General features: G+C 40.4%; 1 protein-coding gene across 8 annotated transcripts in view; it reads left to right on the forward strand.

Moving 5' to 3' along the window:
• taok3a (TAO kinase 3a) overlaps nucleotides 1-27,500 on the forward strand; it is a 264,388-nt gene that overhangs the window by 2,944 nt on the left and 233,944 nt on the right. Inside the window, exons 3-4 of one of the 8 annotated variants that reach the window (XM_061903060.1) lie at nucleotides 17,387-17,561; nucleotides 17,651-17,738. The exons of 6 other annotated variants lie outside the window; for them this stretch is intronic. The gene's annotated coding sequence lies outside the window, so the exon portion shown is untranslated. Of the gene's footprint in view, nucleotides 1-735; nucleotides 799-17,386; nucleotides 17,562-17,650; nucleotides 17,739-27,500 lie in introns of those variants that run through there. One more of the 8 variants, XM_061903069.1, reaches the window with a different exon arrangement.

Consider the following 27,500-nt stretch of genomic DNA (forward strand, 5'->3'; position numbering starts at 1 on the left):
TGAAGAATTAAATTAAAATGTATTTATTATTCTTTAAAATAATAAAAAAAAAATACTTGGACATTGATTTAAATTGTCAGGAAAGAAGAGGAAGGAATTTAAAAGGTAAACATGTATATGTGTTTGAAAATCCTAATATAATTTTTAAGGTTGTATTTTTTCTCTAAAATGGTCTTTCTGACAGTTATAAGAAGCGGACGGAGTAAGAAAAATAAATGAATTTATTTTAACAAGTGAAGACCAAGTCTTTAAAATATTTTCTTGTATTTTCAAATTCTATTTGAGTTTTGTCTCTCTTACAATTAAAAATGTCGAACAAAGCGAGACCAGCTTGCTAGTAAATAAATAAAATGTAAAAAATATAGGCAGCTCACTGGTAAGTGCTGCTATTTGAGCTATTTTTAGAACAGGCCAGCGGGCTACCCGGTGCCCGCGGGCAACGCGTTGGTGACCCCTGATATATATAATGTAAAGTTGCCCCAGGTGGTTCGGCGATGTTGGTCAGTGTAGGTGAGTGGACCGTGGTGCGTTCAGGAGCGTCCGTTTCCCCCGCTCTACCAAACCCACCGGTTTCTCGCCGCGGTCAAACTAATCAGAAATAACCCCCCCCCCCCCCCCCCCCCCTTACCGATTACCCCCGTTCCTGTTATCATTGTGTATTTTATTCAAATTCTTAGAAGAAAGGAACAAAACAAAAACGAGCCGTTATTGATGTGAATGGCCGACGCGCCGTGAACGCGTCAGGAGGTGCTCGTCAACCTGCTGGGGTTTGTGTGTTGACATGAAAGTGGGGGTAAGGTGAGTGACGCAATATTACCGTGTTGTGGTTTGTGGTTCCTTTCGTACTTTTATCCGTCTTTGTTTGGGCAAAAAAAGGCAGATGCGTGAATGTACCGAACCTAAGATGACCCAAAATGATGTCATCTCTCAGGCAGGCAGCAGAACCGTGTGGCGCACATCGATAGTAGCCCGTAGTAGTTCTGAGTAGTAGCAGCACTTCTAGTGTTCCGTGTTGTATTATTATTACAATTATTAGTGGTAGTGTTTGTGTTTCAGTAATAAGAGTAGTATTTATGTGTTACATTTGCACAAAGGCAGTTATAATTATGAATCGATTATGAAGCGCACAAATCAAGAATAAAGCCTAAATGATGAATACAAGTATCGAGTGTTGTGATGCTAGTTTTTAGAATTAGCATTCTGGGTCCACACCATAGCTTCCTTTTTCTTTGAAAGTCGGCTAATGTTTGTTTGTTAATACAAACCCCGTTTCCATATGAGATGGGAAATTGTGTTAGATGTCAATATAAACAGAATGCAATGATTTGCACATTCTTTTCAACCCATATTCAATTGAATGCACTACAAAGACAAGATATCTGATTTTCAAACTCATAAACTTTTATTATTTTTTTGCAAATAATAATTAACTTAGAATTTCATGGCTGCAACACGTGCCAAAGTAGTTGGGAAAGGGCATGTTCACCACTGGTAGATCACATTTCCGATGGGAGACAGGTCTGGACTGCAGGCGTGTCAGGAAAGTACCCGCTATCTTTTTTTACGAAGCCACGCTGTTATAACACCGGCTGAATGTGGCTTGGCATTGTCTTGCTGAAATAAGCAGGGGCATCCATGAAAAAGACTGCGCTTAGATGGCAACATATGTTGTTCCAAAACCTGTATGTACCTTTCAGCATTAATGGTGCCTTCACAGATGTGTAAGTTAACCATGCCTTGGGCAGTAATGCACCCCCATACCATCACAGATGGTGGCTTTTGAACTTTGCGTCGATTACAGTCTGGATGGTTCGCTTCCCCTTTGGTCCGGATGACACAATGTCGAATATTTCCAAAAACAATTTGAAATGTGGACTCGTCAGACCACAGAACACTTTTCCACTTTGCATCAGTCCATCTCAGATGATCTCGGGCCCAGAGAAGCCGTCGGTGTTTCTGGATGTTGTTGATAAATGTCTTTCGCTTTGCATAGTAGAGCTTTAACTTGCACTTACAGATGTAGCGACGAACTGTATTGAGTGACAGTGGTTTTCTGAAGTGTTCCTGGGCCCATGTGGCAATATCGTCTAGAGATTGATGTCGGTTTTTGATACAGTGCCGTCCGAGGGATCAAAGTTCATGGTCATTCAATGTTGGTTTCCATGCCGCTTACGTGATTTCTCCAGATTTTCTGAACCTTTTGATGATATTATGGACCGTAGATGTTGAAATCCATAAATTTCTTGCAAATGCACTTTGAGAAACGTTGTTCCTAAACTGTTTGACTATCTAATCACGCAGTTGTGGACAAAGGGGTGTACTTTGCTTCGTCCTTGCTTGTGAAAGACTGAGCATTTTTTGGGAAGCTGTTTTTATACCCAATCAGGGCACCCACCTGTTCCCAATTAGCCTGCACACCTGTGGGATGTTCCAAATAAGTGTTTGATGAGCATTCTTCAACTTCATCAGTATTTATTGACACCTTTCCCAACTTCTTTGTCATGTGCTGCTGGCATCAAATTCTAAAGTTAATGATTATTTGCCCCAAAAAATGTTTCAGTTTGAACATCAAATATCTTGTCTTAGTAGCATATTCAACTGAATATGGTTTGAAAATGATTTGCAAATCATTGTATTTCGTTTGTATTTACATCTAACACAATTTCCCAACTCATATGGAAATGGGGTTTGTAGATTTAAAGCCAATATAAATAAACACAATGAAAAAAAAAATACGTAACCAATTTTCATGTAACATTTTATAAATACAATAAAAACTGTGACCAGTTTTTACATAACATTAATTTGCCTGAAATTTATTTGTTCATCCTTATTCTATAAACATCTTTTGAACATTTGACGCACTTGATACAAAAACATAAAATTAACCCAATAAATCACCCTATAGTTTTTCAACTATAGAGCGCACCGTATTAAAAGACGCACTACCGATGTACCGGTCTATTCAGGTCTTTTTTCATACAATAGGATTATATTACATCGGTGTTTTTCAACCATTTCAACCAGTCGTAGTCGCAATTGTTGGATATGACTTTTAATCCATAACCATATCAATATAGCTCTTGTCTTAAAGTAGGTTTACTGTCACAATCTGTCACATCACGCCGTGACTTGTTTTGAGTGTTTTGTTGTTTTCCTGTCTGTGGTGTGTTTTAGTTCTACTTTTGGTGGCTTTTTTTCTTCTTTTTTTGGTATTTTCCTGTAGCAGTTTCATGTCTTCCTTTGAGAGATATTTCCCGCATCTACTTTGTTTTAGCAATCACGAATAGTTCAGTTGTTTTAATCCTTCTTTGTGGGGACATTGTTGATAGTCATGTAATGTTCGGATGTACTTTATGGACGCCGTCTTTGCTCCACAGTATGTCTTTGCTGTTGTCCAGCATTCTTTGTTTGTTTACCGTATTTCCTTGAATTGCCGCCAGGTATACAGTGTGCGCCTGCCTAAAATTACTGCCGGGTCAAACTCGTTTTGCAAAATAATTAGCGCATATTTAGCATTACCACCGGCTCAGGATGAACGCCGGGTCAAACTCGTTTCAAAAAATATTATTTTTATTAGCGCATGTCTAGAATTTCCGCCGGGTCAAACTTGTTTCGCAAAATAATCAGCATATGCCTAGAATTTCCGTCGGGTCAAACTAGGCAGGTCACGAGTGACACTTCACCTGTCATCATTTTCAAAATGGAGGAGGCTGATTACAATAATGAAATAATAAAACTGGACTTTCAATCGAAGCAGGAGGTAATAAAAGAAGATCTCCATCGAGACAGAGAGACTTTTAAAACTGAAGAAAGATAAATAAGACTTCTATAAACAAGTTATCGATGCTTTTGATCAGAAGGAGCTGCGCATGGACTTAAATTATAAGTAAAGGTAAGACCATAATAAAGTTTTTTTAATTAAATGTGCTTTTCATGATGGTATCCTTACATTACACTCAAATATATAAGCGCAGGCCTAAATACACCGCATGCCTTTGAGCGCCGGAGTGAGAATAGGTTTTAAAATAATTAGCGCATGCTTGCCTTTACTGCATGCCTTTGGTAAACGCCGCAGTGAGAAGAGGTTTTAAAATAATTAGCACCCCGGCGGGCAATTCAAGGAAATACGGTACTTTGCAGCCAGTTCAGTTTTAGTTTCGTTCTGCATAGCCTTCAATAAGATTCAATCCCTTTTCTTAGCGTCACTCGCCTTATGTTTATTTTTGGTTTAAGCATTAGATACCTTTTTGACCTGCGTCTGCATATTGTGATCAAGACCAAGCATTTAGCTACCTGCTGCCACCTACTGATATGGAAGAATACTACATGGTTACCCTGCCGCGCTCTAGACAGTACAGACCCTCAACAACGGCACATTATTTGCGGATTATAATTACTGGTTAGCAAAAAATATTTTTAACCCAATTAGGTGAAATGACATAATCTCCCACGGCACACCAGACTGTTTCTCACAGCACACCGGTGCGCCGCGGCACAGTGGTTGAAAAACACTGCAATAAATGACAATACACTCAAGTTGATATAAAAAATATGTAAAGAGGTTCTGCAGCGTCCGTAGCAGAACTTCTAGGTTCTGTACCAGCTTCTTCCCTCAGGCCGTAAGACTCTTGAACACATCATAATAATCCCCTCAATTCCCCCCAAAAACGGATTAACTGGCTGGACTATAAAACAATATAACAAACATCTGTAAATGTGGATGCACATGCAAAAGTGCAATATATTTATCTGTACAGTAATCTATTTATATCTGCACCTTATTGCTCCTTTTATCCTTATCTTATCTGTACTGTAAAGTTCAAATTTGAATGACAATAAAGGAAGTCTAAGTCCAACCAGTTTTTTTATTAACATTAATTTGCCTGGAATTTATTTTTTCAATCTATAAACATATTTTGAACACTCGACCCATTTGATACAAAAGCTTAAAATTATCCCAATAAATGGCAATAAATTGAAGTTGATCAGCATCATTACCTCATGAGCACAATATATAAAACACTTTAACCTACAGAATTAAAATTAATTAAAGCTGCAGGGGTCGATGGACGGGACCGACTTTTGCTGGTGTTTCCTGCCTTTACCCATTCAACATATCTTTACCTGCACATTACCTACCTTCCCTGCATCCTGGGGTCACACTGGTGCTTCTTTCTGTCACCCATACTCGGTGGTGCTTCCTGCCATCACCCAGACAACATATCTTTACCTGCACATTACCAACATTCTCTGTATTCTGGTGTCAAACTGGGGCCTCCTTCTTTCACCAAGTCAACATATCTTTACCCGCACAGTACCTACCTTCTCTGCATTGTGTGGTCACGCTAAAGCTTCCTGCTTTTAAGCGGCCATCTTGAGACGGCAGCAGCATCAGCGCAGAAGTTCTTTGAAGGCTTGTAAAATCAAAACCGGAGCAGTTATTTAAACTCTTTACTCAACTTTTAATCAGAAGGGTTCAATCTCTCTCCTGTGCGTGTTTGAAGCTGACACAACAAACACGGTCAGAGGAGATTATGTTTGAAAAAAGGTGACAGGTTATTACAAAACTTTTGTTTTGAAGGGGTAATTGCCAACTTCTTGTTGATTTTTGTTGAAGGATGTAAAGAATGAAATGTAGGTGTAAGTGAAACCTACATAGAGGTTTTTGTTTCATGTCTTTACGACATTCCTACCGGAAGTTACAAGCAGTTTTTTCTGTTTTATTCCTAGGAGCAGTTTTGTCTGTGTTTTTATTCCTAGGGGGCGCAAGACCGCAATTTTGAGTTTTTTTTTTGTTTGTTTTTTATTAGATTGCAATTTTTGCCAGTCCCGATGTGTGTGTCCAGTTTGGTGAGTTTTGAAGCATTTTAAGGGGGTCAAATTACAGCTCAAAGATGCAAAAATGACATTTTTTAGGAAGCTTTTGTTTTGAAGGGGTTTTTGCCAATTTCCTGTTGATTTTTACTGAAGGAGGTCAGTGTATGAAATCTAGGTCTAAGTCAGACCTACATAGAGGTTTTTGTTCCATGTCTCTGACATTCCTAACCGAAGTTACAAGCAGTTTTGTCTGTTTTTTCCTAGGGGGCGCTGGAGCGCAATTTTGAGTTTTGTTTTTGTTTTTTTGATTAGATCGCAATTTTCGCCAGTCCTGATGTGTGTGTGTAAAATTTGGTGAGTTTTGAAGCATGTTAAGGGGGTCAAATACAGCGCAAAGAGGCGGTGGTATGATTATAATAAAACCATAGAAATACAATAGGGTCCTCTGTCCCAAAGGGACATTCGGTCCCTAATTAAGCAAATTTTGATTTTTTTTTTTTTTTTCAGATCAAATTGAGGAAGTCGGGTAAAATGACTGTAATGAGCAAGCTTTGTTTGCACGTTTGCTTTTCGAAGTGGGTTTGAAGTAGGGCTGGGCAATATGGCCTTTTATCAATATTCTGATATTTTTGGGCCATATCACGATACACCATATATATCTCGATATTTTGCCTTAGCCTTGAATGAACAATTGATGCATATAATCACAGCAGTATGATGATTCTATGTGTCTACATTAACACATTCTTCTTCATACTGCATTACTATGTGCTCATTTTAAACTTTCATGCAGAGAAGGAAATCACATCTAAGTCAATTTTCCAAAAGTGTATTTATTAAACTGTTATTAAGCAGTGGCACAAACATTCATGTCATTTCAAAACAAGATTTTAAGAGACATTTTAAAACAAGCTATGAGTGCACTTTTGTGGATGTCACTAAGATGACATATCAAAACAACACTAAATTAAAGTGCACTTTTTGTACAGAACGCCACTACAATAGTTAAAAAAAAATAAAGTGCACTTTTTTGCATGATGTCACACAAGATATTTCAATAACTGTCAAATAAAAATAAGCTGCATAATAGGAAATCAAATAGTGTATGTCCTTCACTATGTGGTAGGTTACTGCGGACGTTATCTCCTGATGTTGTTGACTATTTTTTTCATACGGTGTTGATGTGGAAATGGTTGCCTCGGTATTTTGTTGGTGTGGCACTGAACAGAGATGTTGACATGCGGAGTACGCACTCTTCAATCTCTAGCAGGTGACTTTTCAAATGATGTTATTATGATATCAGCAGTAATGCTACTTTTTGTAGCAACTCTTTTGCCCCACACTTGACAAATTACGGTTGTCTGTTCAACATCTTCCCGCTTGAAGCCTAACCACCGCCAGACGATGGGCCCCCTGCTGTTTTTCTTGGGAATGAATTTTTCCTTCCTATGTTACCAGATTCGTACCTTATCTCTCTCGTATTACCACTCGCACCACAGCTAACGTTACCCATGCTGCTACATCTCTGCTCTGCGAGGGGGTATACGTATGTGACGTATGTAAGAAGGTGCGTTTGCTGTTTGTGAGAAGGATAGACAACAAAGAGTGAGAAGAGCCTGTAGTGTAATGCAAGCAGCTAAAAGCAACTGTGTGAGAATGTATACTCCAATATCACAATATAGTCATTCTCTATATCGCACAGAGACAAACCCCCAATGTATCGAGTATATCGATATACCGCCCAGCCGTAGTTTGAAGCATTATACTGATAAAGCATGTTTGAGAAGGTTTGCCATAACCACAACGAGACGGCATTCTGGACTTTTTAGTGATGCACATGCTTTGTTTGTTTCATTTCATGACATAGTGCCGTGTGTTTTGTATAATTATTGTTCGTCATTTGAATGATAGGAATTGGGTGTTGTCGACAGTCTGAGTTGCTATTAGTAGCCAACGGCACTGAACTGAGCTTTCTTATTAGGGCCTGAACAGCAGTTGTATTCCTTCGTTTTTTAAAATGTATTTATCCCACTTTGAACACATTATTGAGGCCCTTAATCAGCATGAAAATTCAACAAATTTTGCAAGTGATTCTGGTCCAGTGAAAAATGTTATATCTCAGGCGTCCCGAACACAATATTTTAACATTGACTCTCTACTTCGTATGTACTTTTTTATTTTAATTTACTAATTAGTTTTACATTTGTTGTAATTTGCTGATTTTCAACACTAAATTTTCTCGAGTGTGTGAATAAGAATGTTTGTCTTTTTGTGTTGGCCCTGCCATGAGGTGGAAACTTGTCCAGAGTGAGTGTACACCGCCTTCCGCCCGAGTGCAGCTGGGATTGAATTCCTCTTTTCTATTTGCAGCCTTCTGAGGTAAATAACAAAATAAACTTTTTCCATGGGCTAATACATTTGAAAATAAAATAATAATGAATGAATCAAACATTCAACCCTTGAAGTAGCAAGAGAAAGTGCATGAATAAAACGTCAATCAGTGCTCAGTTTGCTACACTGATTTGCTTTAACACTGAATATGGAACAAGCAACGCTTGTATAACTTAATAGTGCAAAATCAACTTTCACAAAAAAAACGAAAAGACATTAATGGTATACTAAATCAGATTTAAATAAAATATGTAATGCCTCTTAACTTTTTCCACAGGCTAATTAATTTTAAAATAAAATAACAATGAGGTGGGCGGGGGGGTGGGAGGTAGCGGAGGTGTATATTGTCACGTCCTGAAAGAGTTAGTGCTGCAAGGGGTTCTGGGTATTTGTTCTGTTGTGTTTATGTTGTGTTACGGTGCGGATGTTCTCCCGAAATGTTTGTCATTCTTGTTTGGTGTGGGTTCACAGTGTGGCGCGTATTCTTAACAGTGTTAAAGTTGTTTATACGGCCACCCTCAGTGTGACCAAGTATGCCTTGCATTCACTTGTGTGAAAGCCGCATATATTATGTGACTGGGCCGGCACGCAGTCGATTTGGAGGACAAGCGGACGTGACGACAGGTTGTAGAGGTCGCTAAAAGCAGTGCCTTTAAGGCAAGCCCCCAATATTGTTGTCCGGGTGGAAATCGGGAGAAATTCGGGAGATTTTCAGGAGGGGTACTAAACTTCAGGAGTCTCCCGGGAAAATCGTGAGGGTTGGCAAGTATGAGTACTAGCGGTGAATGCGGTCTTACAGCGGCACCGCCGCTGTATGACACCGGTGTGCCAGCTCTAATGTTAATTTGATATTGCCTCAAGGGCCAAATGAAATTACATTTGTCCCGCGGGCCAGCGTTTGACAACCATGCAGTAGAGGAAGGAGAAACTTACGAGAGGAAGGTAAAAGACCTGGACAGAAGGTTACTTTCAAAGGGGTGCTAAGCAGCAACCAGAACATTTTTGTGAAGTTTCTAGATGACAGTTTTATGGAACATAATTGAGTATTGAAAGGTACCGTATTTTTCGGACTATAAGTCGCAGTTTTTTTCATAGTTTGACCGGGGGTACGACATATACTCAGGAGCGACTTATGTGTGAAATTATTAACACATTACCGTAAAATATCAAATATTATTTATCTCATTCGCGGAAGAGACGAAAAAAGTGTCAGCAATCGTCACACACACACACACACGTCAGTAATCGTCACATACACGTCAAACAATAAGACTTCGGCGGGGGAGGATCATGGCAGAAGTGCATTGTGGGTCATGGAATGCTAACTGCTATATGCTATATGCCAGTGGTTCTCAACCTTTTTTCAGTGATGTACCCCCAGTGAACATTTTTTGTAATTCAAGTACCCCCTAATCAAAGCAAAGCATTTTTGGTTGAAAAAAACAGACAAAGAAGTAAAATACAGCACTATGTCAAATATTGCTCATTTGTAGTGGTCTTTCTTGAACTATTTGGAAAATAATATATAAGAATAACTAAAAACTTGTTAAAAAGTAAACAAGTGATACAATTATAAATACAGATTTCTACACATAGGAGTGAAGTGAAGTGAATTATATTTACATAGCGCTTTTCTCTAGTGACTCAAAGCACTTTACGTTGTGAAATCAATCCATCAATGTTTATTTATACAACCCTAAATGACAAGTGTCTCAAAGGGCTGCACAAACCACAACGACATCCTCGGTACAGAGCCCACATAAAGGCAAGGAAAAACGCACCGCAGTGGGATGTCGGTGACAGTGACTATGAGAAACCTTGGAGAGGACCGCATATGTGGGCAACCCCCCATTATCTAAGTTACATTTAAACCACTGTGGGTGGCACCGGGAGCAGGTGGGTAAAGTGTCTTACCCAAGGACACAACAGCATTAACTAGGATGGCAGAAGCAGGAATCGAACCTGGAACCCTCAAGTTGCTGGCACGGCCACCAGAGCTATACCGCCCGGGTACTTAAAGTGCCCTCTTTGGGGATTGTAATAGAGATCCATCTGGATTCATGAACTTAATTCTAAAAATATATTCACAAAAAAAGAAATCTTTAACATCAATATTTATGGAACATGTCCACAAAAAAAATCTAGCTGTCAACACTGAATATTGCATGTTGCATTTATTTTTACAGTTTATGAACTTACATTCATATTTTGTTGAAGTATTATTCAAAAAATATACTTAGAGGATTTTTGAATTGTTGCTATTTTTAGAATATTAAAAAAAAAAAAATCTCACGTACCCCTTGGCATACCTTCAAGTACCCCCAGGGTTACGCGTACCCCCATTTGAGAACCACTGCTATATGCTACGGCCGTAGCTATTAAAGTGGATCATTTCATCGTTGGCGGTAACTTATAAAAACCGAGAAGGCTGAACAAAAATGGCACCGAAAAGGAAATCATGTACTGCAGATTACAAGCTGGACGTAGTGAAATATGCAGCAGAAAACGACAAGAGGAAGTAGCGCATACCTTGGAGTTGGCAGAGTTGTTTAGAAGCGACATCGAGGAAGAAGATTTCATGGGATTTATCGATTAGGAGTGACAGATTGTTTGGTAAACGTATAGCATGTTCTATATGTTATAGTTATTTGAATGACTTACCATAATATGTTACGTTAACATACCAGGCATCTTCTCAGTTGGTTATTTATGCGTCATATAACGTACACTTATTCAGCCTGTTGTTCACTATTCTTTGTTTATTTTAAATTGCCTTTCAAATGTCTATTCTTGGTGTTGGATTTTATCAAATAAATTTCCCCCAAAAATGCGACTTATACTCCAGTGTGACGTATATATGTTTTTTTCCTTCTTTATTATGCATTTTCAGCCGGTGCGACGTATACTCCGGAGTGACTTCTAATCCAAAAAATACGGTATATATGTGAGCAAGGGAACTCTGGTTCACACTCCAATTCAGTAAGTGGTAGAGGTTCTTTGGCCACCTCACGGTTCGATTACGATTACAATTCAGGAGCTATGATTTGATTAAAAATGGATCATTGATTCATCTTCATTTTGTGTATATTAATGCAGTTTTACATTTCGTTTTATTAGAGAAACGTTTATCACTTGCAACTTAAAAAAAAAAAACAATTCATTTGGAATAAGAAACAGTTACATTAATTCCCACGTTTATTGAATTAATGAAACATGTGGGCAAAACGGAACCACAAGTGCCCGGTAATAAAAGAGCTGGTCGGATCTATCAGTGCGGTGGCTCGCTGCAGTCAGCCACATTTTCGAACTGTCTGCATTACTTTATTTACAATAAAAACATAGTTTATCGATTATTGACGTTAACTAATCGATTCTATAATCATCCATGTCTGAAAGGCGATGCATCTAAATATCGATTTCGTGGGCGGTCTTATTTACGTGGCTCACCCTCGTCTTCTCCCCGTCATCTTTGTTGTAGCGGTGTAGCGTGCAAGTACGGGAGTGGAAGAAGTGTCAAAAGATGGAACTAACTGTTTTAATGACATTCAGAATTTACTTAAATCAATAACGGAGCAGCATCTCCTCATCCGGAAACAACTACACCGGAAATGTGTCCCATGAAAAAACGTCCGACAATTTTCTTGGGTGAATAATGTAAAGTCACTACACCGGTGTTTATTAGTGCTTTCATGGTGATTTTACTGACAGATATAAGTAAGAACTTTACACTACCGTATTTTTTGGAGTATATGCATAACGAATGAAAAAAAACATATACGTCGCACTAGAGTATAGGTCGCATTTTTTGGGGAAATTTATTTGATAAAACCCAACACCAAGAATAGACATTTGAAAGGCAATTTCAAATAAATAAAGCGTAGTGAACAACAGGCTGAATAAGTGTACGTTATATGACGCATAAATAACCAACTGAGAAGGTGCCTGGTATGTTAACGTAACATATTATGGTAAGTCATTCAAATAACTATAACATATAGAACATGCCATACGTTTACCAAACAATCTGTCACTCCTAATCGATAAATCCCATGAAATCTTATACATCTAGTCTTACGTGAATGAGCTAAATAATATTATTTGATATTTTACGGTAATGTGTTACTAATTTCACACCTAAGTCGCTCCTGAGTATAAGTCGCACCCCTGGCCAAACTATGAAAAAAACTGCGACTTATAGTCCGAAAAATACGGTACTTTTGATTAGAAATGGCAACAGTGGAGGATGAATGTCACATAATTTGAAGATAGAAGAAAAGAAGAAGCTTATCGGCTTATCGCCACGGACTACAAAGGCAGACGCGCGCAGTTTTTCAGGACTTACGCAGATTCCAAATACAGATCAGCAGGTACCAGAAGGTAAGAAAAGTTGCTTTTGCATTTTATTGCAAAACACAACGCCGGATAATGTCTTACGTTATACACACACACCATAATAATACTCCTATGTTGAAGCACACCAATCGGCGTGGCTTTATTGCTTACCAAAGTTCTAAAACTGATGGATTTTTCAATGCCGTGTGTAATGTTCTATATTTTCAATGCCATCCATCCGTCTTCTTCCGCTTATCCGAGGTCGGGTCGCGGGGGCAGCAGCCTAAGCAGGGAAGCCCAGACTTCCCTCTCCCCAGCCACCTTGTCCAGCTCCTCCCGGGGGATCCCGAGGCATTCCCAGGCCAGCCGGGAGACATAGTCTTCCCAACGTGTCCTGGGCCTTACCCGTGGCCCCCTACCGTTCAGACATGCCCAAAACACCTCCCTAGGGAGGGGTGTGGGTGGCATCCTGACCAGATGCCCGAACCACCTCATCTGGCTGCTCCTCTCCATGTGGAGGAGCCACGGCTTTACTTTGAGCTCCCTAGCAGAGGAAACTCATTTTGGCCGCTTGTACCCGTGATCTTGTCCTTTCGGTCATAACCCAAAGCTCATGACCATAGGTGAGGATGGGAACGTAGATCGACCGGTAAATTGAGAGGTTTGTCTTCCGGCTCACCTCCTTCTTCACCACAACGGTTCGATACAGTACCGATCGCCTGTTGACCTCACAAACCACTCTTCTCTCACTCGTGAACAAGACTCCGAGGTACTTGAACTCCTCCACTTGGGGTATGATCTCCTCCCCAACCCGGAGATGGCACTCCACCCTGTTCCGGGCGAGAATAATGGACTCGGGACTTGGAGGTGCTGATTCTCATCCCAGTCGCATCACACTCTGCTGCGAACCGATCCAGTGAGAGTTGATGATCCTGGCCAGATGAAGCCATCAGGACCACATCATCTGCAAAAAACAGATGGAATGGTTTATATGAGATGTTGGTGTTGTTTACTTGAGTCATATTGCCATTATAGTACAGCCTACACTTACCTCTTATCTTTGACTACCATCTACTTGTCACACTTATCTTTACACCATGTCCATCCATCCATCCATCCATCCATCTTCTTCCGCTTATCCGAGGTTGGGTCGCGGGGGCAGCAGCCTAAGCAGGGAAGCCCAGAATTTTCTCTCCCCAGCCACTTCGTCTAGCTCTTCCCGGGGGATCCCGAGGCGTTCCCAGGCCAGCTGGTAGACATAGTCTTCCCAACGTGTCCTGGGTCTTCCCCGTGGCCTCCTACCGGTTGGACGTGCCCTAAACACCTCCCTAGGGAGGCGTTCTGGTGGCATCCTAACCAGATGCCCGAGCCACCTCATCTGGCTCCTCTCGATATGGAGGAGCAGCGGCTTTACTTTGAGCTCCTCCCGGATGGCAGAGCTTCTCACCCTATCTTTAAGGGAGAGACCCGCCACTCGGCGGAGGAAACTCATTTTGGTACTCAACCCTTTTCTGGGCGAGAACCATGGACTCGGACTTGGAGGTGCTGGTTCTCATTCCGGTCGCTTCACACTCTGCTGCGAACCAATCCAGTGAGAGCTGAAGATCCCTGCCAGATTAAGCCATCAGGACCACATCATCTGCGAAAAGCAGAGACCTAATCCCGCGGCCACCAAACCGGAACCCCTCAACGCCTTGACTGCGCCTAGATATTCTGTCCATAAAAGTTATGAACAGAATCGGTGACAAAGGACCGCCTTGGCGGAGTCCAACCCTCACTGGAAATGTGTCCGTCTTACTGCCGGCTATGCGGACCAAGCTCTGACACTGATCATACAGGGGGCGGACCGCCACAATAATAGAGGCCGATACCCCATACTCTCTGAGCACTCCCCACAGGACTTCCCGAGGAACATGGTCAAATGCCTTCTCCAAGTCCACAAAGCACATGTAGACTGGTTGGGCAAACTCCCATGCAACCTCAAGAACCCTGCCGAGAGTATAGAGCTGGTCCACAGTTCCACGACCAGGACGAAAACCACACTGTTCCTCCTGAATCCGAGCTTCGACTATCGGGCATTACACCATGTACCAAACAAAATAGCTTTGAGGTGGGTAAGCTCAACCAAACTTATTCCTTACATCAGGCGCACTGTCAAGTTTAGTTAAGTGCGCCTTATAGTCCGGAAAATACGGTAGTTTAAAATTTGAGGTTTTGTGTGACTTATAGGTGACAAATCCAATTGTTATTAATGTTCTGATACACCTCATCAATAATTAATTTATTTTTCAGGACATGTCCAAAGCATACTTGCCAACCTTGAGACCTCCGATTTCGGGAGGTGGGGCGTGGTTAAGAGGGTAGGAGTATATTTACAGCTAGAATATATACTATATGTAAGAAATACTTGACTTCCAGTGAATTCTAGCTATATATATATATATATATATATATATATATATATATATATATATATATATATATATATATATATATATATATATATATATATATATATATATATATAAAATAAATACTTGAATTTTAGTGTTCTTTTTTTTACACATATACACACACATAACACTCATCTACTCATTGTTGAGTTGAATTGTCCATCCTTGTTCTATTCTCTGTCATTATTTTTCTAACCGTGCTGAACACCCTCTCTGATGATGCATTGCTGTGTGGCACGCACGAAAGTGCTTTCATCAAATGCATTAGAGTCTGGAATCTTCCATCCCTCCCTAGCATGGCCTAAAACCGGTCAATCTTTGCTTCCTGAGGAAGATCTTCACTGCCAAGCACTTGGTAGTCCACTACTTCTTCCCGGAGGCTATCCAGGTCCATTCGCAGCTGCGGCTTGGAACTTACAAGCGTATTTCTTCATCTTACTCGTCGTCGGCGTCGCCACGGCTGTATCTTCCTCATTCTTCTGCTTCGTCTCCTTGCGTGCGCAGTTGTGCACTGCACTCTCTAAAAGCCGTAGATGTTATTGTCACATATGCATGTACAGTAGATGGCAGTATTGTCCTGTTTAAGAGTGGCACAACATTGCTGTTTACGGCAGACGAACTGCTTTACGGTAGACGAAAACGTGACTGCTGTTGTTGTGATTTGTTACGGCGCTGGGAGGACGTTAATGAAACTGCCTAACAATAAACCCACATAAGAAACCAAGAACTCGTCCTTGATCATTTTACAATTATAACGTCATTGGGCAGACACGCTGTTTATATTGTGGGAAAGCGGACATGAAAACAGGTCCGCATGGAGCTGGAGTGGGCGTGGCCTCCAGCTCAGCCTGAATTTCGGGAGAAAATTTGTCCTGGGAGGTTTTCGGGAGAGGCACTGAATGTTGAAAAGAGAAACTGGAAATTGTGATGTATCATGTAGTATGCATGCATGTTTGAAATAAACTCAACCTCAACCTCAACTTCAATGATGGGGTAGTTTTTGGGTTGTACAAGACAGGTTGAGATTACTTTTGAACCTCATGCTTTACTTTAAGGCGCGTTGCGAAGCCTTCTTTTTTACGACTTTTGATTCAAAAGCGGGAGTTTGAGTGCCTCTTTTCTGAAAAGTGGAGCAACAAGAGTTAAATGATCAGTTTTTGTCACATTTGTTGCTCAAAAAAACAGCTTACGAACACATTACGGTTACCATAATACAAGACCTTCTTGTCCTTGGAACAAGTTCAACGCCGCTGCTCTTCCACATCGAGAGAAGCCCGATGAGGTTGTTCGGTCATCTGGTCAGAATGTGGCCCCTAATGCCTTCCTGGGGAGGTGTTGAGGGCGCGTCTGACCGGTAGGAGACCACGGGGAAGACCCAGGACACGGTGGAGAGATTATGTCTTCCAGCTGGACAGGGAATGTCTCGGAATCCCCCCGGGAAGAGTTAGACAAAAAGTAGCTGGGAAGAGAGAAGTCTGGCCTCCTGCTTAGGCTGCTGCCCCCGTGACCTGACTTCGAAGAAGCAGAAAAAGATGGGTGGATGGATGGTAGACTTTCTGACAAACAGTATCCTCAACAGCAGGGGTGTCAAATGTAAAGCCCGTGGGCTGGATCAGGCACGCAATCAAGTTTTATCTGGCCCGCGGGATGAGTTTAAGTATAATAATGAGCCGAAATGTTTCAATGAAAGAAACTGCTGTCCTAAATGTGTCCACTACATGTTGTAATAGCAATTCTTTGTGTCTCTGTAATGATGCAACGTATGTAAAGAAAAAATAAACCACATGATGTTAGTACATCAGTCGAGGAAAATTATCAAACTACATAAAAATTTAATTATTTGATTTGGGGATAGGTTGATTGGCAACACTAAAATGGTCCCTAGTGTGTGAATGTGAGTGTGAATGTTGTCTGACTATCTGTGTTGGCCCTGCGATGAGGTGGCGACTTGTACAGGGTGTACCCTGCCTTCCGCCCGATTGTAGCTGAGATAGGCGCCAGCGCCCCCCGCGACCCCAAAAGGGAATAAGCGGTAGAAAATGGATGGATGGATGGATTTTTATATTGTTTTTTTTATAATGATAGATTGAAAATTAACACTAGTGAGTTGACTGATGAATATCATCACATGATTTATTCAGAAAGTATAAATAACAACAAAGGTAGAATACTATAAACCCCAACATCCATCCATTTTCTACCGCTCGTCCCCTTTGTGGTCGCGGGGTGGGGGTGCTGGAGCCCATTTTAGCTGCATTCGGGCGGAAGGCGGTGTACACTCTGGACAAGTTGCCACCTCATAACAGGGCCAACACAGATAGACGGACAACATTCACACTCACATTCACACACTACGGACCTTTTAGTGTTGCCAATCAACCTATTCCCAGGTGCAGGTCTTTGGAGGTGGGAGGGGCCTATCCCCAGGTGCATGTTTTTGGCGGTGGGAGGAAGCCCGAAGTCGCGGGGAGAACATGCAAACTCCACACAGAAAGATCCCGAGCCCGGGATTGGACCTTCCTATTGTGAGGCACTTGCACTAACCCCTGTCTGACTGACATTAAGGTATGGATGAGTGCTAACTTTCTCAACCTTAATGAAAGCAAGCCTGAGATCATCATCTTCGCTAAAACATCTCCAGTCTCGTTTGCCAGTGCTCTAGGTCCTCTGGGTGTAAACATCGGGTCCTCCGTGAAAAATCTCGGAGTGATCTTCGATAGTGTCTTCCAATTCACTAAACAGGTCAGTTCAGTGGTAAGTACCAGCTTTTACCATCTCAGAACCCTAGCAAAGACCAAGGCCTATCTCTCCCAGAGTGACCTGGAGACTGCTATCCACGCCTTCATCACACACCGGCTAGACTACTGTACGTTGGCATTGATCAGGCATCACTCCGCCATTTGCAGCTTGTGCAAAACGCGACTGCCCGTCTCCTCACCAGCACCAAAAAACGCGAGCAGATCACCCGGACTAATTTCCGAACGCCATCCCAACTTTTATTTTTCTTTGCGTGTTTTTGTGAGCCCACTGCCACCTCATCTACGCCCTTGTTCACACCTCCTATATTTAGTGAGAGCACGAGGAAGCAGAATGTCACCCGCTTCCTCATTAGCGGCGGTATGTGGGTCAGGTCACCTCACATTTTTTCCACCAGGTAAATGTTTGACTGGCGTGAGCGGGCAGATAACTCAGACTGATAAGAGCGGGTTTACTGCTGGCGTGACAAATGCAAGGTGGCGAGTGATGTAGAGGGGTGGCCACATTTGGTGGAGATAAAAGCTTTCTGTTGTGCAGCTTGTCAGACTTGAGGCCTCGTGAGGAATTTTGCTTTTGTGGCGTGACATCACCGTCTCCTGCTTTTCATCCGTGTGTATATGAAAATGCTCAATGGCAACTGCTGTATTTAAAGGTCCCCTGTTAGGCAAACGTGACTTTATAATGAAGTCCTAGTAGTAATATGTGTCCCCAGAGCACCAAATGTGACCTTTTTACTCCACTTTTTTTGAGAGGAAGCACTCAAATGTTCACTTTTAAAGTTGCCGATTGAAATTAGGCTTTGCTACACATCTTTAATAAAGACTCGCCGTATGAAACTTGGCCAGGATTGTTTTTTTTTTTTGTTAATATTACAAAGATCAACGATATTAAAGCTGCAAGCAGCGATGGACGGGACCGACTTTTGCTGGTGTCTCCTGTCTTTACCCATTCAACATATCTTTACCTGCACATTACCTACCTTCCCTGCATCCTGGGGTCACACTGGTGCTTCTTTCTGCCACCCATACTCAGTGGTGCTTCCTGCCATCACCCAGACAACATATCTTTACCTGCACTTTACCTACCTTCTCTGTATTCTGGTGTCAAACTGGTGCCTCTTTCTTTCACCAAGTCAACATATCTTTACCTGCACAGTACCTACCTTCTCTGCATTGTGTGGTCACGCTGGTGCTTCCTGCTTTTAAGCGGCCATCTTGAGACGGCAGCAGCGCAGCAGCATCAGTGTAGCGGTTCTTTGAAGGCTCGTAAAATCAAAACCGGAGCAGTTATTAAAACTCTTTTCTCAACTTTTAATCAGAAGAGTTCAATCCCTCTCCTGTGCTAGTTTGAAGCCAACACAACAAACGCGGTCAGAGGAGATAATGTTTGAAAAAAGGATACAGGTTTTTACAAAACTTTTGTTTTGAAGGGGTAATTGCCAACTTCCTGTTGATTTTTCAATCAATCAATCAATGTTTATTTATATAGCCCCAAATCACAAATCATTACGACTACAACATCCTCGGAAGAACCCACAAAAGGGCAAGGAAAACTCACACCCAGTGGGCAGGGAGAATTCACATCCAGTGGGACGCCAGTGATAATGCTGACTATGAGAAACCTTGGAGAGGACCTCAGATGTGGGCAACCCCCAAGGATGCTCAAGGATGTCAATTAATGAAATGTAGGTCTAAGTGAGACCTACCTAGAGGTTTTTGTTTCATGTCTCTACGACATTCCTACTGGAAGTTACAATCAGTTTTGTCCGTGTTTTTTCCTAGGGGGCGCTAGAGCGCAATTTTGAGTTTTTATTTTTGTCTTTTTGATTAGATCGCAATTATCGCCAGCCCTGATGTGTGTGTTAAATTCGGTGAGTTTTGAAGCATGTAAAGGGGGTCAAATTACAGCTAAAAGAGGCGGCGGTATAACAATAATAAAACCTTAGAAATACAATAGGGTCCTCTGTCCTAAAGGGACATTTGGTCCCTAATTAAATACTTTGAAGTAGGGGTGTAACGGTATGTGTATTAGTATTGAACCGTTTTGGTACAGGGGTTTCGGTTCGGTTCGGAGGTGTACAGAACGAGTTTCCACACGGGCATATTAAGTAGCGTACCGCACGTTGTGGAAACAATGCACACTGAGGCACAACACACGGCATGCTAGCATTGACCGGGCTATGGTAGACTGACCATACCTCCTCTTTTCACCAGATATGTCCTCTTTTGCGGGGCTGTCCGGGTGGAGTTTGTTAAATTCCTCAAATGTCTGGCATTTTAAGTTAGGGTTGCGTGTATTTTCAATGTACGTTCAGGGTTAAGAAGGGGTTAAAAACAAAACAAATTGTGCACGCAGCAGCATTCATGAGGGAAGGGCAGAGAGAGCGAGAGAGTTATGATAAACGCGCATGCGTCGCCAGGCTCTGCTTTTTATCCATAGATTTATCAGATTAAATTTTTTATTATCCATAGCAGGGGTGTCAAAAGTGTGCCTCGGAAGCCATTTGCAGCCCACAGTTAATGTTTTAAAGGCCCACGGCACATGCTAAAAATACTATTAAGATAAACAAAAGTGAAATAAAAAAGCTTAAAGGCTAAATTTAATTTAGAAAAAGTTGCAACGTTGACTAATAAAACAAAGCTGTTTTTTTTTCTTTCAAACTGTCATTGCTCAAAACATGATATTGAATCAAAATCAATGTTATTATGAATTATTGACCTATCCAAGGTTGCGATTACTCCACATCAAATATTCCACTAAGAAAAAATATTTTTGGTGGAAGATTTTGCAAATTTGGTAAATAAATAACCAAAACAATTATATTTTTTTGTTTTCTTACTGTACCGAAAATGAACCAAACTGTGACCTCTGAACCAAGGTACGTACCGAACAAAAATTTTTGTGTACCGTTACACGCCTACTTTGAAGTGTTGTTGAGTTGAGTTTGTGTTCATTTTGGAACATGCATGCATACAACATGATGCATCACAATTTCTAGTCCCTCCATTCAACAGGTTCGAAAAGGAGTAGAAAGAGGCAGAGCTTAATTAATCTTACCCATTTTCCTTTATATAGCAGTTGCTAAAGCTTTAGTTAGCTACATGTTCTCAATTTATTCACAATATGCTCCATAAGTAATAACATTTAGAAGAAGAAAGAAGTCAAAGAATGTATTAACTTGATACAGTTTAGGATATCGTTCAGACACAAAGTGTTTACAAAGTACAAAGAAAAGAACTATATTTAATGAAAACAAGATATGATTCATCTATTCAAGTGAGTCGTAACTGACTTAACTATTTATGAAGAGAACTGTTGTTTGGAAAAACATTGTGCTACAAATTGAAAACAGGAAGTGAACATATATGTGAGAAACTGCTATGAAGCGGAAAAGGTGTAAGATTACATGAGCCGTGCTTCTTCCTACTCTTTTAAGAGCCTGTTGTAAAGAGAGATGGAAAACGTGTGATGTCATTTTGAAACTGCAGTCAAGTTTCGAACTAAACTTCAACCCACCAACCACAGTAACCTCATGATATGCTGTACATGAGCACCTGATAAATTTAAGTCTAAAATGCTCACTCCTTCATAGTTGACCACTTTAAAAAAAAAAAAAAAAGGGGGGGGAGGGGTGGGGGCCTTCACTACACACCTTAAAATGCAGCCCAAAGCTCTGCCAACTCGATCAGTAACAACGTGGGAGCTGTGAACTTGATCATTAAAAAGTGTTAACGTCCCTGTCCTCCTGTCCTGCTCTTTAATGTTTTTGTTGTAGATGTTGTATGTGCGTTATGGTATTTTCAAAACCCAAAACCAGTGAAGTTGTCACATTGCATAAATCATAATTAAAAACAGGATACAAATATTTGCAAATCCTTTTCAACTTACCGTATTTCCTTGAATGCCCGCCGGGGATATAATATGCGCCTGCCGAGAATTACTGCCGGGTCAAACTCGTTTCGCAAAATATTATTTTTATTAGCGCATGTCTAGAATTTCCGCCGGGTCAAACTCGTTTCGCAAAATAATTAGCATATGCCTAGAATTTCCGCCGGGTCAAACTCGTCACGCCACGAGGGACACTTCACCTGTCATCATTTTCAAAATGAAGGAGGCTGATTTCAATATTTAGAAATCGCACAAAGGGAAGAAGATTAAGAGCTATTAAGTAGGATTTAATGTCCAAGGTAAAAATAACAGTAAGCAGCTATGTTTTATTAATATACCGTAGCTGCGTGTGTCAAATATGAGTCATTAAATGACTCCCGCCTCCTGGTGGTAGAGGGAGCTTGTGATCCTTCTTGCAACTACTCGGCTGCAGAAGAAGTGACAACAAGCAGCAAGAGTGAGCAGCGATCGTTTATTTTTTCCTCTCGCTTGCACTTTTAACATAGAGTATTACATTATGCTAGATTTCTAAACTGGACTTTCAATCGAACCAGAAGGTAATAAAGGGAGATCTCCATCGAGATAGAGAGACTTTTAAAACTGAAGAAAGGAAGACTTTTATAAACAAGTTATCGATGCTTTTGATCAGAATGAGCTGCGCATGGACTTCATTTATAAGTAAAGGTAAGACCATAATGAAGTTTTTTTTGTTAAATGTGCTTTTCATGATGGTATCCTTACATCACACTCAAATTTATAAGCACAAATTTATTACCCCATGGCTTTGGTAAGCGCTTTAGTGAGAAGAGGTTTTAAGATAGTTAGTGCATGCTTGCCTTTACCGCATGCCTTTGGTAAACGCCGGAGTGAGAAGAGGTCTTAAATTAATTAGCGCTCCGGCGGCAATTCAAGGAAATACGGTACATTCAATTGAACAGACTGCAAAGACAAGATACGTAACGTTTGAACGGAGAAACCTTTATTTTTTGCAAATATTAGCTCATTTGGAATTTGATGCCTGCAACATGTTTGAAAAAGCTGGCACAAGTGGCAAAAAAGACAGAGAAAGTGGAGGAATGCTCATCAAACACTTGAAACATCCCACAGGTGAACATTTGGGTATAAAAGCAGCTTCCATGAAATGCTCAGTCATTCACAAACAAGGATGGGGCGAGGGTCACCACTTTGTGAAAAAATGAGTGAGCAAATTGTCGAACAGTTTAAGAACATTTCTCAACGACGTGGGACGGCGTGGCGCAGTGGAAGAGTGGCCGTGCGCAACCCGAGGGTCACTGGTTCAAATCCCACCTAGTACCAACCTCGTCACGTCCGTTGTGTCCTGAGCAAGACACTTCACCCTTGCTCCTGATGGGTGCTGGTTGGCGCCTTGCATGGCAGCTCCCTCCATCAGTGTGTGAATGTGTGTGTGAATGGGTAAATGTGGAAGTAGTGTCAAAGCGCTTTGAGTACCTTGAAGGTAGAAAAGCGCTATACAAGTACAACCCATTTATCATTTAACGAGGAAGGAATGAAGGGATTTCACCATCTATGCTCCGTAATATCATCAAAAGGGTCAGGGAATCTTGAGAAATCGCCGAAAACCAAAGAGGAAAAGAACCATCTGGACTGTTCTAGGCGCAAAGTTAAAAAGCCAGCATCTGTGATGGTATGGGGGTGTATAAGTGCCCAAGGCATGGGTAACTTACACATCTGTGAAGGCACCATTAATGCTGAAGGGTACATACAGGTTTTGGAGCAACATATGTTGCCATCCAAGTAATGTTATCATGGACGCCCCTGATTATTTCAGCAAGACAAATGCCAAGCCACGTGTTCACAGAAAAAGAGTGCGGGTATTAGACTAACCTGCCTGTAGTCCAGACCTGTCTCCCTTTGAAAATGTGTGGCACATTATGAAGCCTAAAATACCACAACGGAGACCCCGGACTGTAGAACAACTTAAGCTCTACATCAAGCAAGAATGGGAAAGAATTCCACCTGAGAAACTTCCAAAATTGGTCTCCTCAGTTCCCAAACGTATACTGAGTGTTGTTAAAAGGAAAGGCCATGTAACACAGTGATAAAAATGCCCGTGTCAACTTTTTTGCAATCTGTTGCTGCAATTAAATTCTAAGTTAATGATTATTTGCAAACAATAAATTGAGTTTCTCATTTCGAACATTAAATCAATTGATTATAATTTTAAAAGGATTTGCAAATCATTGTTTTTTGTTCGTATTTACCATTTACACAACATGCCAACTTCACTGGTTTTGGCTTTTGTAGATTTTGGACAACACTTCATTATGGGACTTCTGACATTGATATTAAATGAGTGAGAAATAGTAAAAAAAAAAAAAAAAAGGGACCTTTTCAACTAAGAACTTTGTGAGCAAGTGTCGTGATGTTAGTCAGTGGTCTCTTATTGGGAAATCGGCCCAACCTCAGAGTTCCTGTTTCGTGTGTGTGTGTGTGTGTGTGTGTGTGTGTGCGTGCGTGCGTGCGTGCGTGCGTGCGTGCGTGCGTGCGTGCGTATCAGCTGCTCCCGGCATGGGGAAACTGAGGCTCGGTGGACACGAGATTCAAATGCGGTCATGTCAGAATGTACATTTTTAAGGTTTTTTTCGGACTGATAACATCTAACGCGGGGGTCACCAACATATGAGAGTAGCCTGCTGGCCTGTTCTAAAAATAGCTCAAATAGCACTTACCAGTGAGCTGCCTCTATTTTTTAAATTGTATTTATTAACTAGCAAGCTGGTCTCGCTTTGCTCGACATTTTTAATTCTAAGAGAGACAAAAGTCAAATAAAATTTGAAAATCCAAGAAAAGATTTTAAAGACTTGGTCTTCGCTTGTTTAAATAGATTCATTTATTTTTTTACTTTGCTTCTTCTGATTTTTAAACACATATACCTTTTTACCTTTTAAATTCCTGCCTCTTCTTTCCGGACAATTTAAATCAATGTTAAAGTATTTTTTTAATTTTAATTTTAAGAATAATAAATACTTTTTTAATTGAATTTTTCATTTTAGCTTTTGTTTTTTTGACAAATTATTCTGGCAAATCTTTAAAATCAAATTTGAATCTTATTTCAAAGTCTACTAAATTTCTTTTAAAATGTTTGTTCTGGAAAATCTAGACATCCAAAGACATGCACCTGGGGATAGGTTGATTGGCAACACTAAATTGGCCCTAGTGTGTGAATGTTGTCTGTCTCTCTGTGTTGGCCCTGCGATGAGGTGACGACTTGTCCAGGGTGTACCCCGACCCCAAAAGGGAATAAGCGGTAGAAAATGGATGGAAAATCTAGAAGAAATAATGATTTGTCTTGGTTAGAAATAAAGTTTGGTCCAATTTGTTATATATTCTAACAAAATGCAGATTGGATTTTAACCTATTTAAAACATTTCATCAAAATTCTAAAATTAATCTTAATCAGGAAAAATTACTAATGATGTTCCATAAATATATTTTTTTATTTTTTCAAAAAGATTTGTATTAGTTTTTGTCTTCTTTTTTTCGGTTGAATTTTGAATTTTAAAGAGTTGAAATTGAAGATAAACTATGTTTCAAAATAAAATTTGAATTTTTTTCCTGTTTTCTCCTCTTTTAAACCGTTCAATTAAGTGTTTTTATCATCATTTATTCCCTACAAAAAAACTTCCGTAAAAAGAAAAAAAACGTATGATGTAATGACGGACAGAAATACCCATTTTTTTAATATATACCGGTATATAGATTTATTTATTAAAGGTAAATTGAGCAAATTGGCTATTTCTGGCAATTTTTTTAAGTGTGTATCAAACTGGTAGCCCTCCGCGTTAATAAGTACCCAAGAAGTAGCTCTTGGTTTCAAAAAGGTTGGTGAACCCTGATCTAACGTCTGGATTTGTCTCAGTGCTAGATCTTGATGAGTCTGGTTGATGATAGGTGGCCTACACCACAAGTGTTACGTGGCCTCTGAAAGCCAATATATACAATGTGTTAATAAGTTAAAGTTAAAGTACCAATGATTGTCACGCACACACTTGGTGTGGCGAAATTATTTTCTGCTTTTGACCCATCACCCTTGATTACCCCCCGGGAGGTGAGGGGAGCAGTGAGCAGCAACGGGGGCCGCGCCCGGGAATAAAATGCTTAATCTTATTTTACCAAATATATTTCCCTTTTGACATTAAAAATAATATACTGCATGGAATTGCATATCTTTTAAAATTCAATATTATCAAATTTGTATTATATTACGTATTCTAAAAATATTTTTAGTTCACATAAAGAAATACTGTACTTAAATATCTGACTTATTATTTCAAAACAAATTATCAATGAAATTGTAGACTGTAAAATTGACAAGAGATTTTACGGTTAAATTTCGCCGACTGAATTTTTTACTGTAAAATCAACTTTGGTACTGTTTTTTTCTATATACAGTAAGACACTAAAACAATAAAAAAAATTGCAAAAAAGAACTTTGAAGCAAGATTTTACAGTAAAAAAAACAAACAAAACTGTCAGCTCTGTTACAAGAATTTTACCGCTAAAAGAGTGGTATTGTTTTTCCATTTCATATTTTGAATTTTACAACCCCACTGCTTTTACTGTAAAATGGTGACTGAGCTGCCAGTTTTTAAAGTTAAATGTAAACTTTTTTTTTTTTTTGCAGCTTATGTAAAAAAAAAAATCAATCAATGTTTACTTATACAGCCCTAAATCACGAGTGTGTCAAAGGGCTGCACAAGCCACAACAACATCCTCTGTTCAGATCCCACATCAGGGCAAGGAAAAACTCAACCCAATGGGACAATGAGAAACCTTGGAGAGGACCGCAGATGTGGGGACCCCCCTCTGGGCGACCGGTGCAATGGATGTCGAGTGAATCTAGCATCATAGTGTGAGAGTCCAGTCCATAGTGTATCTAACATAATAGTGAGAGTCCAGTCCATAATGGATCTAACATAGTAGTGAGAGTCCAGTCCATAGTGGATCTAACATAGTAGTGAGAGTCCAGTCCATAGTGGATCCAACATAGTAGTGAGAGTCCAGTCCATAATGGATCTAACATAGTAGTGAGAGTCCAGTCCATAGTGGATCTAATAGTGAGAGTCCAGTCCATAGTGGATCTAATAGTGAGAGTCCAGTCCATAGTGGATCCAACATAGTAGTGAGAGTCCAGTCCATAGTGGATCCAACATAGTAGTGAGAGTCCAGTCCATAGTGGATCTAAGATAATAGTGAAAGTCCAGTCCATAGTAGATCTAACATAATAGTGAGAGTCCAGTCCATAGTGGATCTAAGATAATAGTGAAATTCCAGTCCATAGTGGATCTAAGATAATAGTGAAAGTCCAGTCCATAGTGGATCTAACATAATAGTGAGAGTTCAGTCAATAGTGGATCTAAAATAATATTGTGAGAGTCCAGTCTTGAGTGGATCCAGCATAATATTGTGGTAGTCCAGTCCATAGTGGATCCTGCATGATTGTGTGAGAGTCCAGTCCATAGTAGATTTAACATAATAGTGTGAGAGTCCAGTCCATAGTGGATCTAGCATAATATTGTGAGAGTCCAGTCCATAGTGGATCAAAGATAATTGTGAGAGTCCAGTCCATAGTGGATCTAACATAATAGTGTGAGAGTCCAATCCATAGTGGACCTAACATAATAGTGAGAGTCCAGTCCATAGTGGATCCAACATAATAGTGAGAGTCCAGTCCATAATGGATCCAACATAATAGTGAGAGTCCAGTCCATAATGGATCCAACATAATAGTGAGAGTCCAGTCCATAATGGATCCAACATAATAGTGAGAGTCCAGTCCATAGTGAATCTAGCCTAATATTGTGGGAGTCCAGTCCA

Source organism: Nerophis ophidion, linkage group LG01 (genome assembly GCF_033978795.1).
Source record: "Nerophis ophidion isolate RoL-2023_Sa linkage group LG01, RoL_Noph_v1.0, whole genome shotgun sequence".
Classification (NCBI taxonomy): domain Eukaryota; kingdom Metazoa; phylum Chordata; class Actinopteri; order Syngnathiformes; family Syngnathidae; genus Nerophis; species Nerophis ophidion.